Source organism: Convolutriloba macropyga, chromosome 6 (assembly GCF_964194025.1).
Source record: "Convolutriloba macropyga chromosome 6, txConMacr16.3, whole genome shotgun sequence".
Taxonomy (NCBI): domain Eukaryota; kingdom Metazoa; phylum Xenacoelomorpha; order Acoela; family Convolutidae; genus Convolutriloba; species Convolutriloba macropyga.
In genome coordinates, this window is record NC_134473.1 from 36,418,009 (window position 1) to 36,430,307 (window position 12,299).

A 12,299-nucleotide genomic window follows, 5' to 3' on the forward strand; every position below is an offset into this window, starting at 1 on the left:
TTCCATAATAGAAGCTTCAGTGTCCGGAAACATAATTTTGTTCAAAAAAGTTTCCTTGTAATTTGACATAAATTATGTATTAAATCATTGGAAACGTTTGTGATAATAAATTGTCTTCACAAAGTTCCTGTGGCCCGTGAATTAGCTATGAAATCACTTAAATGCAGGATGATATAAAATATGAATAGAGCTGATTTTTAAAACATTTTTCCAATATTATATATTTAATTATAGACGAACTGCACTTTCAGCATTTTTTCTCAAAAAAATACTGTAATTTTTCAAAGATCCATTCAAACAATAGAAGAAAGAATGATCGGGGATATCAAATGGTAAGTTGCTAGCAATTTCGGTCTTCTCAAATTTTATTTGATTTTAGTTAAATCTATTTTGATTTGATCAAAAACAGAATCCTAGACTTCTTACTAAACGTATCCATACAATCAACAATTTTGTAAAGCAGTAGGCCACTTATGCTAAATATTTCTTCCAACCCCACTTGTGGGGGGACAATATGCTCAAATGGGTTTCTTTTGTTGAGTCAATTTTGGCCGATCGATATATTCACCGTTGAGAAATGTGAGTGGTATCATTAAAAAACTCGTCCGGCTTAGAATTCGATATAATTTTTTTTTGAATTTCGCATTTTTCGAGGAGTTATCGAGGGTTAAAATTTTGAGTGAACGCGGGATATTTGGCATGATTTTGTACATGATTTTTCAATTAAAAGATTAATTCAAAGTTACATTTCACGCTGCAAACTGAAACAATTTGTGTTGCCAATAGAGGAAAGGTAACAAAAGGCAAATTTTGGTCCCTTGGGGAAATTTACTATAAAAAAATTGAATTCAATTTGAGAGCTGATTTTTTTTCAGAAAACTTCTTATCTTTTTTGTTTTTTTTTAAAGTCATTTAGAGACTAGTCACTTTTCATATCGAGGTTCCGTTAATGATAAACCTCATTTACATTCAATGGACGCCCAATGAACAAAAATTAGTTCTCAAATAATCGCTCATGGTTATTTTGGCTTCAAATCTGTGTTTTCGTAATTTTTTACGAAATTTCTATTTTCTATTTCTTTTTGAGATTTTACTACATTTTTGGTTTCCTATGGCATAAACTCGTTGACTTATTGTCCAAAAGGCTTCCTAAAGAACATTAGGTGAAACTATCTAGTTCTTTGAGGGGACAGCTAATGGCTGTTTAGATTTTAAAAATAAATTTTTGAAATATGTTTTAATTATAAACAATCTTAAATTTATTTTCGTGGAATGTACATCAGTCTCATTAAGGACAGGACCCCCTTCTTTCTACTGCAACCAAAATTAAACTGATTAGCGGTTTTATCTTATAGCTATTGCTTTTATGACTTCGATGCCCAGATTTTTCATAAAATTTTTCGTAATTTTTGGATTTTTTTCGTAGTTTTAGTTCATTTGAAAGGTTTTCATATTATTGAAATGTCGTGACAACTGTTATCACAATATTGCAAGAAAACTGTTCCCAATAACTAAGAAAAGACGTTCAATCGATCATAGATAAAGTTTACAGAGAAAAACTTATGGTTAAAACGGCTTCAACACATTTTCTACGGAATTTTTGGTTTTTGCCCGTACTTGTTGTTGTTTTCATATTCATAAGAATTTTTGGGATCTCCTATTATTGACAAATGAATGCCAAAAATCCTTGTGTTCCCATTGGGGCACCACTCAGTGGATTTATTGACCTCCGTTAAAAGCTATTGAAATTAATTGTGAAAAGATTTTTTCGAAAATTTTTATGAACTTTTTCCAATCTTAGACTTTTTTGTAAACTGTCTTGCAGTCGCAGTATTGACAAGAGGAGCCATTCGTTTTTACTGCAACTCATAAAATCTGATTAGTGGTTTGTTTTTCTAACTACTGTTTTTATGATTTCGAAGCCATGAGTATTCAAAATTAAAAAAAAAAAATTTGAATTTTTTGTAGTTTTGGTTTTTTTGAAAATCTATCACATTATCTTAAAGCTGGTAGCTCCCACTGGCTCAAAAAAACGTTCGGTTTTTGCCCGTATCTCCTGTTTTTGTTTTTGTAGTCATGAGACTTACTCTGACGTTTCATCGATAACATATGAAGGATAAAAAACATCTTTGTCTTCTCATGAAGACGTAAATCAGCGTATTTGTTGACTTCCATTAAAATTTGTTGAGTTAGTCGCTGCTGAAATGTTATCACAAAATTGATAGTTCTCATTGGCTTAGGGAAGAGTTTCAAGGGATCCTTTATAAAGCTTTCAGAGAAAAGCTGATGGTTTAAATTGCTTTGACACCTTCTTCTTGCACTTGTCTACGGAGTTTTTGGCTTTTGCCTTTACTTATTGTTGTTTTCATAATTGTCAGATGTTTTGGGATGTCTATTTGTTAAATTATGAATGACCAACATCCTTTTAGTCAGTCTTAGTATTGAGGAGACCGCCACCGTTTCTACTGCAAACAAAATTAATCTGTTTTGCGTCTCAAAATTGGTCTCGTTTGCAATTTTATTTTTTAACTATTGGTTTTCTGTGACTTCCAAGCCAGGATTTTTCATAATTCTTTAATAAGCTTTGGATTTTTTTCCTAACTTTTGTTTCTATTGAAATGTTACTACTTTATCCAAATGTTATCAAAAAAACGATAAATTCCATTGGCCTAGAGAAGACGATCAATGGATCATAGATAAATTTTCAGAGAAATGTTGTTTCCACACTTTCTTCTTGCACTTTTTTACAGAGTTTTTTGGTTTTTATCCGTACTTGTTGTTGTTTTCATAATGATCAGATGTTTTGGGATGTCTTATTGTCAAATTATGATTGACCAACATCCTTTAAGTCAGTCTCAGTATTGAGAGGACCGCCATCATTTCTACTGCAAACAAAATTAATCTGTTTAGCGTCTCAAAATTAGTCTCGTTTACAATTCTATTTTCTAACTATTGGTTTTTTGTGACTTCCAAGCTAAGAGATTTCTTAGTTTTCAAAAGTTTTAGATATTTTTTTCTTAAATTTGATTCCATTGAAGTGTTGTCAGTTTATCCAAACGTTATCACAAAATTGATGGTTCCCATTGGCGATCAATGGATCACAGATAATACTTTCAGAGAAAAGCTGATGTTTTAAATGGATCGGACACATTCTTCTTGCACTTTTCTACAGAGTTTTTGGTTTTTGGCTTTACTTGTTTTTGTTTTCATAATGATCAGGTGTTTTGCGATGTCTTATTGTTGACTTATGAATGACAGACATCCTTGTACTCCCATCGGGGCACAATTTAGCGTATTTACTGACATCAGTTGAAAGCTATTGAAAGTAATGGCGGAAAAGCTTTGGAAATAATTTGAACCAAACTATGACATTTTTGAAATGTTATCACGTTATCCAAATGTTATCACAAATGTTATCACAAGAGACATTCAATTGGTCATTGATAAAGTTTCCAGAGAAACTGCTACGCAGTTTTTTTTTGTTTTGTTCTTCTGTTTTTACTGTTATTTTTATAGTCATTAGATCTTTTGGGATGTCTTATTGACGACTTATGAATGACAAACATCCTTATATTCCAAATGACTCACAACGTAGATTATTTATTGACTTCCCTTGAAAGCTATTGAATTTAACTTTGAAAATAATCTTTCAAATTTTTTATGAACTTTAAAGTAGCTCTCGCAGGCTCAGAGAAGACGTTCAGTGGATCATAGATAAAGTGTATAGAGAAATGCTCATGGTTTAATTGGCCTCAACACTTTCTTGTCGCACTTTTTTACTGATTTGTTGGTTTATAGCCGATCTCTCGTTGTTGTTTTGGTAGTCATAAGACTTATTCTGACGTTTCATCGATGACTTATGAATGACAAACCTCCTTGTTTTTTCATCGAGACCTACAGCGTTTTTGTTGAATGCCATTAAAACTATTAAGTTTAATCGCTGTTAAGACTTTTAAAAAAAATTTCGAATTTTTTTATTATAAACCACTATGAAACATATTTTCGTGACCCATAAGTCAGTATCAGCAATGACAGGAATCCTTTTCTTTCTACTGCAAACAAAATTAACCTGGTTTGCGTTTTTTTTCTTCTCAATACTGGTTTCATAATTTCTATGCCAAGAGTTTTCTTAATAGCTAAAAAAAGCTTTGGATATATTCTTTCGTAATTTTGGTTCAATTGAAATGTTATATCATCAACCCAATTTTGTCACAAAAGTTATCACAAAAGACGTTCAATGGATCATTAATAAAGTTTTCAGAGAAAAGTGGATAGTTTAAATGGCTTCAACACTTTCTTCTTGCACTTTGCTACGGATTCTTTTTTCTGTATTCTGTGTTATTTTCATAGTCATCAGATTTTTTGGGATGTCTTGTTAATGAATTATGATTGACAAAAATCCTTTCATTCTCATTGAGGCACAACTTTATTTATTTATTGACCTTCTTTGGAAGCTTTGAATCTAGTGGCTGTAAGGACTTTGAAAACAATTTTCGAAAATTTTAATGAATATTAACGAATCTTAGACGTTTTTTTGAACTGTAAGTCAATCTCAAAATTGAGAGAAACCCGATCTTTGCTACTGAAAAAACATTAATCGTATTTGCGATTTTATCTTATAGCTATTGGTTTTTTTACTTCCGTGCCAAGAGTTTTCATAATTTTTTCACAGGTTTTGGATAGCTTTGTTTCTTTTGAAAGGTTGTCACTTTATCCAAGTGTTTTCACAAAATTGATAGCTCACTTTGGTTTAGGTAAAACTATCAATGGATCACAGATAAAGTTTTCATGGAAAAGTGGATAGTTTAAATGGCTTCAACTTTTTCTTCTTGCACTAGGCTACACATTTTTTTTAAATTTGTTTTTCTGTATTTGCTGTTATTTTCATAGTCATCAGATTTTTTGGGATGTCTTGTTGATGAATTATGATTGACAAAAAAACTTTTATTCTCATTGAGGCACAATTTTATTTATTTATTGATTTTCCTTGGATGCTATTGAATTTAGTGGCTGTAAGGACTTTGAAAACAATTTTCGATAATTTAAATGAACATTAACGAATCTTAGACATTATTGTGAACTGTAAGTCACTCTAAAAATTGACAGAAACCCCATTTTTTCTACTGCAAAGGCATTAATCGTATTTGCGATTTTATCTTCTAGCTATTGGTTTTTTTCCTTCGGTGCCAAGAGTTTTCATAGTTTTTTTTACAGATTTTGGATAACTTTGTTTCTATTGAAAGGTTATCACTTTATCCAAGTGTTTCCACAAAATTGATAGCTCCCTTTGGTTTAGGTAAAACGATCAATGGATCACAGATAAAGTTTCCAGGGAAAAGTGAATAGTTTAAATGGCTTCAACTTTTTCTTCTTGCACTATGCCTCGCATTTTTTTATATTTGTTTTTTCTGTATTTGCTGTTATTTTCATAGTCATCAGTTTCTTTGAGATGTCTTTTTGATGAATTATGATTTACAAAAATACTTTTATTCTCATTGAGGCAAAACTTTATTTATTTATTGACTTTCGTTGGAAGCTTTGAATCTAGTGGCTGTAAGGACTTTGAAAACAATTTTCGAAAATTTTACTGAACATTAACGAATCTTAGACGTTTTTTTGAACTGTAAGTCAATCTCAAAATTGAGAGAAACCCGATCTTTTCTACTGAAAAAACATTAATCGTATTTGCGATTTTATCTTCTAGCTATTGGTTTTTTTACTTCCGTGCCAAGAGTTTTCATAGTTTTTTCACAGGTTTTGGATAGCTTTGTTTCTTTTGAAAGGTTGTCACTTTATCCAAGTGTTTTCACAAAATTGATAGCTCACTTTGGTTTAGGTAAAACTATCAACGGATCACAGATAAAGTTTTCATGGAAAGGTGGATAGTTTAAATGGCTTCAACTTTTTCTTCTTGCACTATGCTTCGCATTTTTTTATATTTGTTTTTTCTGTATTTGCTGTTATTTTCATAGTCATCAGTTTCTTTGAGATGTCTTTTTGATGAATTATGATTTACAAAAATACTTTTATTCTCATTGAGGCAAAACTTTATTTATTTATTGACTTTCGTTGGAAGCTTTGAATCTAGTGGCTGTAAGGACTTTGAAAACAATTTTCGAAAATTTTAATGAACATTAACGAATCTTAGACGTTTTTTTGAACTGTAAGTCAATCTCAAAATTGAGAGAAACCCGATCTTTTCAACTGAAAAAAGATTAATCGTATTTGCGATTTTATCTTCTAGCTATTGGTTTTTTTACTTCCGTGCCAAGAGTTTTCATAGTTTTTTCAAGGTTTTGGATAGCTTTGTTTCTTTTGAAAGGTTGTCACTTTATCCAAGTGTTTTCACAAAATTGATAGCTCACTTTGGTTTAGGTAAAACTATCAACGGATCACAGATAAAGTTTTCATGGAAAAGTGGATAGTTTATATGGCTTCAACTTTTTCTTCTTGCACTAGGCTACATATTTTTTTTAAATTTGTTTTTCTGTATTTGCTGTTATTTTCATAGTCATCAGATTTTTTGGGATGTCTTGTTGATGAATTATGATTGACAAAAAAACTTTTATTCTCATTGAGGCACAACTTTATTTATTTATTGATTTTCCTTGGATGCTATTGAATTTAGTGGCTGTAAGGACTTTGAAAACAATTTTCGATAATTTAAATGAACATTAACGAATCTTAGACATTTTTGTGAACTGTAAGTCAGTCTAAAAATTGACAGAAACCCCATCTTTTCTACTGCAAAGGCATTAATCGTATTTGCGATTTTATCTTCTAGCCATTGGTTTTTTTCCTTCGGTGCCAAGAGTTTTCATAGTTTTTTTTACAGATTTTGGATAACTTTGTTTCTATTGAAAGGTTATCACTTTATCCAAGTGTTTCCACAAAATTGATAGCTCCCTTTGGTTTAGGTAAAACGATCAACGGATCACAGATAAAGTTTCCAGGGAAAAGTGAATAGTTTAAATGGCTTCAACTTTTTCTTCTTGCACTATGCCTCGCATTTTTTTATATTTGTTTTTTCTGTATTTGCTGTTATTTTCATAGTCATCAGTTTCTTTGAGATGTCTTTTTGATGAATTATGATTTACAAAAATACTTTTATTCTCATTGAGGCAAAACTTTATTTATTTATTGACTTTCGTTGGAAGCTTTGAATCTAGTGGCTGTAAGGACTTTGAAAACAATTTTCGATAATTTAAATGAACATTAACGAATCTTAGACATTTTTGTGAACTGTAAGTCAGTCTAAAAATTGACAGAAACCCCATCTTTTCTACTGCAAAGGCATTAATCGTATTTGCGATTTTATCTTCTAGCCATTGGTTTTTTTCCTTCGGTGCCAAGAGTTTTCATAGTTTTTTTTACAGATTTTGGATAACTTTGTTTCTATTGAAAGGTTATCACTTTGTCCAAGTGTTTCCACAAAATTGATAGCTCCCTTTGGTTTAGGTAAAACGATCAACGGATCACAGATAAAGTTTCCAGGGAAAAGTGAATAGTTTAAATGGCTTCAACTTTTTCTTCTTGCACTATGCTTCGCATTTTTTTATATTTGTTTTTTCTGTATTTGCTGTTATTTTCATAGTCATCAGATTCTTTGAGATGTCTTGTTGATGAATTATGATTTACAAAAATACTTTAATTCTCATTGAGGCACAACTTTTTTTATTTATTGACTTTCGTTGGAAGCTATTGAATTTAGTGGCTGTAAGGACTTTGAAAACAATTTTCGATAATTTAAATGAACATTAACGAATTTTAGACAATTTTGTGAACTGTAAGTCAGTCTAAAAATTGACAAAAACCCCATCTTTTCTACTGCAAAGGCATCAATCGTATTTGCGATTTTATCTTCTAGCCATTGGTTTTTTTCCTTCGGTGCCAAGAGTTTTCATAGTTTTTTTTTACCGATTTTGGATAACTTTGTTTCTATTGAAAGGTTATCACTTTATCCAAGTGTTTCCACAAAATTGATAGCTCCCTTTGATTTAGGTAAAACGATCAATGGATCACAGATAAAGTTTCCAGGGAAAAGTGAATTGTTTAATTGGCTTCAACTTTTTCTTCTAGCACTAGGCTACATATTTTTTTAAATTTGTTTTTTCTGTATTTGCTGTTATTTTCATAGTCATCAGATTTTTTGGGATGTCTTGTTGATGAATTATGATTGACAAAAAACTTTTATTCTCATTGAGGCACAATTTTATTTATTTATTGATTTTCCTTGGATGCTATTGAATTTAGTGACTGTAAGGACTTTGAAAACAATTTTCGATAATTTAAATGAACATTAACGAATCTTAGACATTTTTGTGAACTGTAAGTCAGTCTAAAAATTGACAGATACCCCATCTTTTCTACTGCAAAGGCATTAATCGTATTTGCGATTTTATCTTCTAGCTATTGGTTTTTTTCCTTCGGTGCCAAGAGTTTTCATAGTTTTTTTTTACAGATTTTGGATAACTTTGTTTCTATTGAAAGGTTATCACTTTATCCAAGTGTTTCCACAAAATTGATAGCTCCCTTTGGTTTAGGTAAAACGATCAAAGGATCACAGATAAAGTTTCCAGGGAAAAGTGAATAGTTTAAATGGCTTCAACTTTTTCTTCTTGCACTATGCTTCGCATTTTTTTATATTTATTTTTTCTGTATTTGCTGTTATTTTCAAAGTCATCAGATTCTTTGAGATGTCTTGTTGATGAATTATGATTTACAAAAATACTTTAATTCTCATTGAGGCACAACTTTATTTATTTATAGACTTTCGTTGGAAGCTATTGAATTTAGTGGCTGTAAGGACTTTAAAAACAATTTTCGATAATTTTATTGAACATTAACGAATCTTAGACAATTTTGTGAACTGTAAGTCAGTCTCAAAATTTACAGGAACCCCAATCTTCTACTGCAAACAAAATTGGTCTCGTTTGCAATTTTATTTTCTAACTTTTGGTTTTTTGTGACTTCCACGCCAACAGTTTTCATAATTCTTTAAAAAGCTTTAGATTTTTTTCCGTAATTTGGTTCTATTGAAATGTTATCACACTGTCCAAACGTTATCACAAATGTTATTAAAAAAAGACCTTCAATCGGTTATTGACAAAGTTCTGAGAGGAATGTGGATAGTTTAATTGTTTTCAATACTTTCTTCTTGCACTATGCTACGCAATTTTCTTGTTTTGTTTTTATATATTTGCTGTTACTTTCATAGTCATTAGATCATTTGGGACGCCTTGTTGATGACTTATGAATGAAAAACATCCTTATATTCCCATTGAAACACAACGTAGCTTGTTTATTGACTTCCTTTGAAAGCCAATGGTTTTAATGGCTTTAAGTACTTGAAAAGAATTTTTCAAAATTTTTATGAACTTCAAGCAATCTTAGGCTTTTTGTGAACTGTAAGTCAGTCTCCGTATTGCGAGGCTCGCCATAAGTTTTACTGCAAACAAAATTAATCTGATTTGCGTCTCAAAAATTGTCTCGTTTGCTATTTTATCTTCTAACGGTTGGTTTTTTTTGGATTTCCATGCCAAGAGTTTTCATAATTCTTTAAAAAGCTTTGGGTTTTTTTCGTAATTGTGATTCTATAGAAATGTTATCACATTATCCAAATTTTATCACAAATTTTATCACAAAAGACATTCAATAGGTCTTTGATCAAGTTTCCAGAGAATATGGATAGTTTAAATGGCTTCAAAACTTTCTTCTTGCACTATGCTACGCATTTTTTTTGTTTTGTTTTTTTTTGTATTTGCTGTTACTTTCATAATAATTAGATCTTTTGGGAAGTCTTGTTGCTGACTTATGAATGACAAACATCCTTGTACTCCCATTGGGGATCAATTTGGCGTATTTACTGACATCAGTTGAAAGCTATTGAAAGTAATGGCCGTAAGGCTTTGGAAATATTTTTGAACCAGCTTTGACATTTTTTGCAAACTGTAAGTCAGTCTCAGTATTGAGAGGACTCACATCATTTCTACTGCAAACACAATTACATGGATTTGCAATTTTATATTCTAATTGTTGTTTTTTTAGACTTCCATGCCAAGAGTTATATAGAAAAACTGATGCTGTAAATGATTTCGAGACTTTCCTCTTGCTCTTTTCTACGGAGTTTTTGTTTTTGGCTGTACTTGTTGTTGTTTTCATAATGATCAGGTGTTTTGCGATGTCTTATTGTTGACTTATGAATGACAAACATCCATGTACTCACATCGGGGCTTAATTTAGCGTATTTACTCAAATCATTTGAAGCTATTGAAAGTAATGGCGGTAAGGCTTTGGAAATAATTTGAACCAAACTTTGACTTTTTTTGTAAACTGTAAGTCAGTCTCAGTATTGCGAGAACCGCCATAGTTTTTAATGCAAACAAACTTAATCTATTTGCGTCTCAAATTTAGTCTTTTTTGCTATTTTATCTTCTAACTGTTGATTTTTTTTGACTTCCACGCCAAGATATTTCTTTGTTTTTAAAGGTTTTGTATATTTTTTCCTAACTTTGTTTGAAATGTTGTCCCTTTATCCAAACGTTATCACCAAATTGATGGTTCCGATTGGCGATCAATGAACCACAGATAAAGATTTCAGAGAAAAGCTGATGTTTTTAATGACTGGGACACTTTCCTTATGCACTTTTCTACAGATTTTTTGGTTTTTGGCTGTTCTTGTTTTTGTTTTGATAATGATCAGGTGTTTTGCGATGTCTTAATGTAATGTTGACTTATGATTGACAAACATCCTCGTATGTCCATTGAGGCACAATTTAGCGTATTTATTGACTTCCGCTGAACGCCATTGATTTTAATGGCGGTTAAGACTTTGAAAATAATTTTCGAAGTTTTCTTTGAATATTAACCATTTGACATTTTGTGAACTGTCAGTCAGTCTTAGTATTGAGAGGACCCGCATCATTTCTACTGCAAACATAATTAACCGGATTTGCGAATTTTTTTTATAATTGTTGGTTTTTTTGAGACTTCCTCCCATGCCAAGAGTTATATTGTTTTTTTCTTAGGTTTCGGATATTTTTTCCTAACTCTGTTTCTATTGAAATGTTATCACGTCATCGAAACGTTTTCACAAAAATGATTGTTCCTATTGGCTTAGAGAAGACGATCAATGGATCAAAGATAAAAGTTTTTAGAGAAAAGTTGATTTTTCATATGGCTTGGACACTTTCTTCTTGAAATTTTCTACAGAGTTTTGGGTTTTTGGCTGTACTTGTTTTTGTTTTCATAATTATCAGGTGTTTTGCGATGTCTTATTGTTGACTTACGAATGACAAGCATCCTTGTACTCCCATTGGGGATCAATTTAGCGTTTTTACTGACATCGGTTGAAAGCTATTGAAAGTAATGGCGGTAAGGCTTTGGAAATAATTTGAACCAAACTTTATCATTTTTGTAAACTGTAAGTCAGTCTCAGTATCGAGAGGACTCGCGTCATTTCTACTGCAAACACAATTAATTAGATTTGCAATTTTATATTCTAATTGTTGGTTTTTTTAGACTTCCATGCCAAGAGTTATATTGTTTTTTTCTAAGGTTTCGGATATTTTTTCCTAACTCTGTTTCTATTGAAATGTTATCACTTTATCCAAACGTTATCACAAAAATGATAGTTCCCATTGGCTCAGAGAAGACGATCAATGGATCATAGATAAAGATTTTAGAGAAAAACTGATGCTTTAAATGATTTCGAGTCTTTGCTCTGGCTCTTTTCTACGGAGTTTTTGTTTTTGGCTGTACTTGTTGTTGTTTTCATAATGATCAGATGTTTTGCGATGTCTTATTGTTGACTTATGAATGACAAACATCCTTGTACTCCCATTGGGTCTCGATTTAGCGTATTTACTCACATCAGTTGAAAGCTATTGAAAGTAATGGCGGTAAGGCTTTGGAAAAAATTTGAACCAAAATTTGACTCTTTGGTAAACTGTAAGTCAGTCTCAGTATTACGAAAACCGCCATAATTTTTACTGCAAACAAACTTAATCTTATTTGCTTCGCAAATTTAGTCTTGTTTGCCATTTTATCTTCTGACTGTTGATTTTTTTTGACTTCCACGCCAAGATATTTCTTTGTTTTTAAAGGTTTTGTATATTTTTTCCTAACTTTGTTTGAAGTGTTGTCCCTTTATCCAAACGTTATCACCAAATTGATGGTTCCGATTGGCAATCAATGGACCACAGATAAAGATTTCAGAGAAAAGCTGATGTTTTTAATGACTGGGACACTTTCCTTATGCACTTTTCTACAGATTTTTTGGTTTTTGGCTGTTCTTGTTT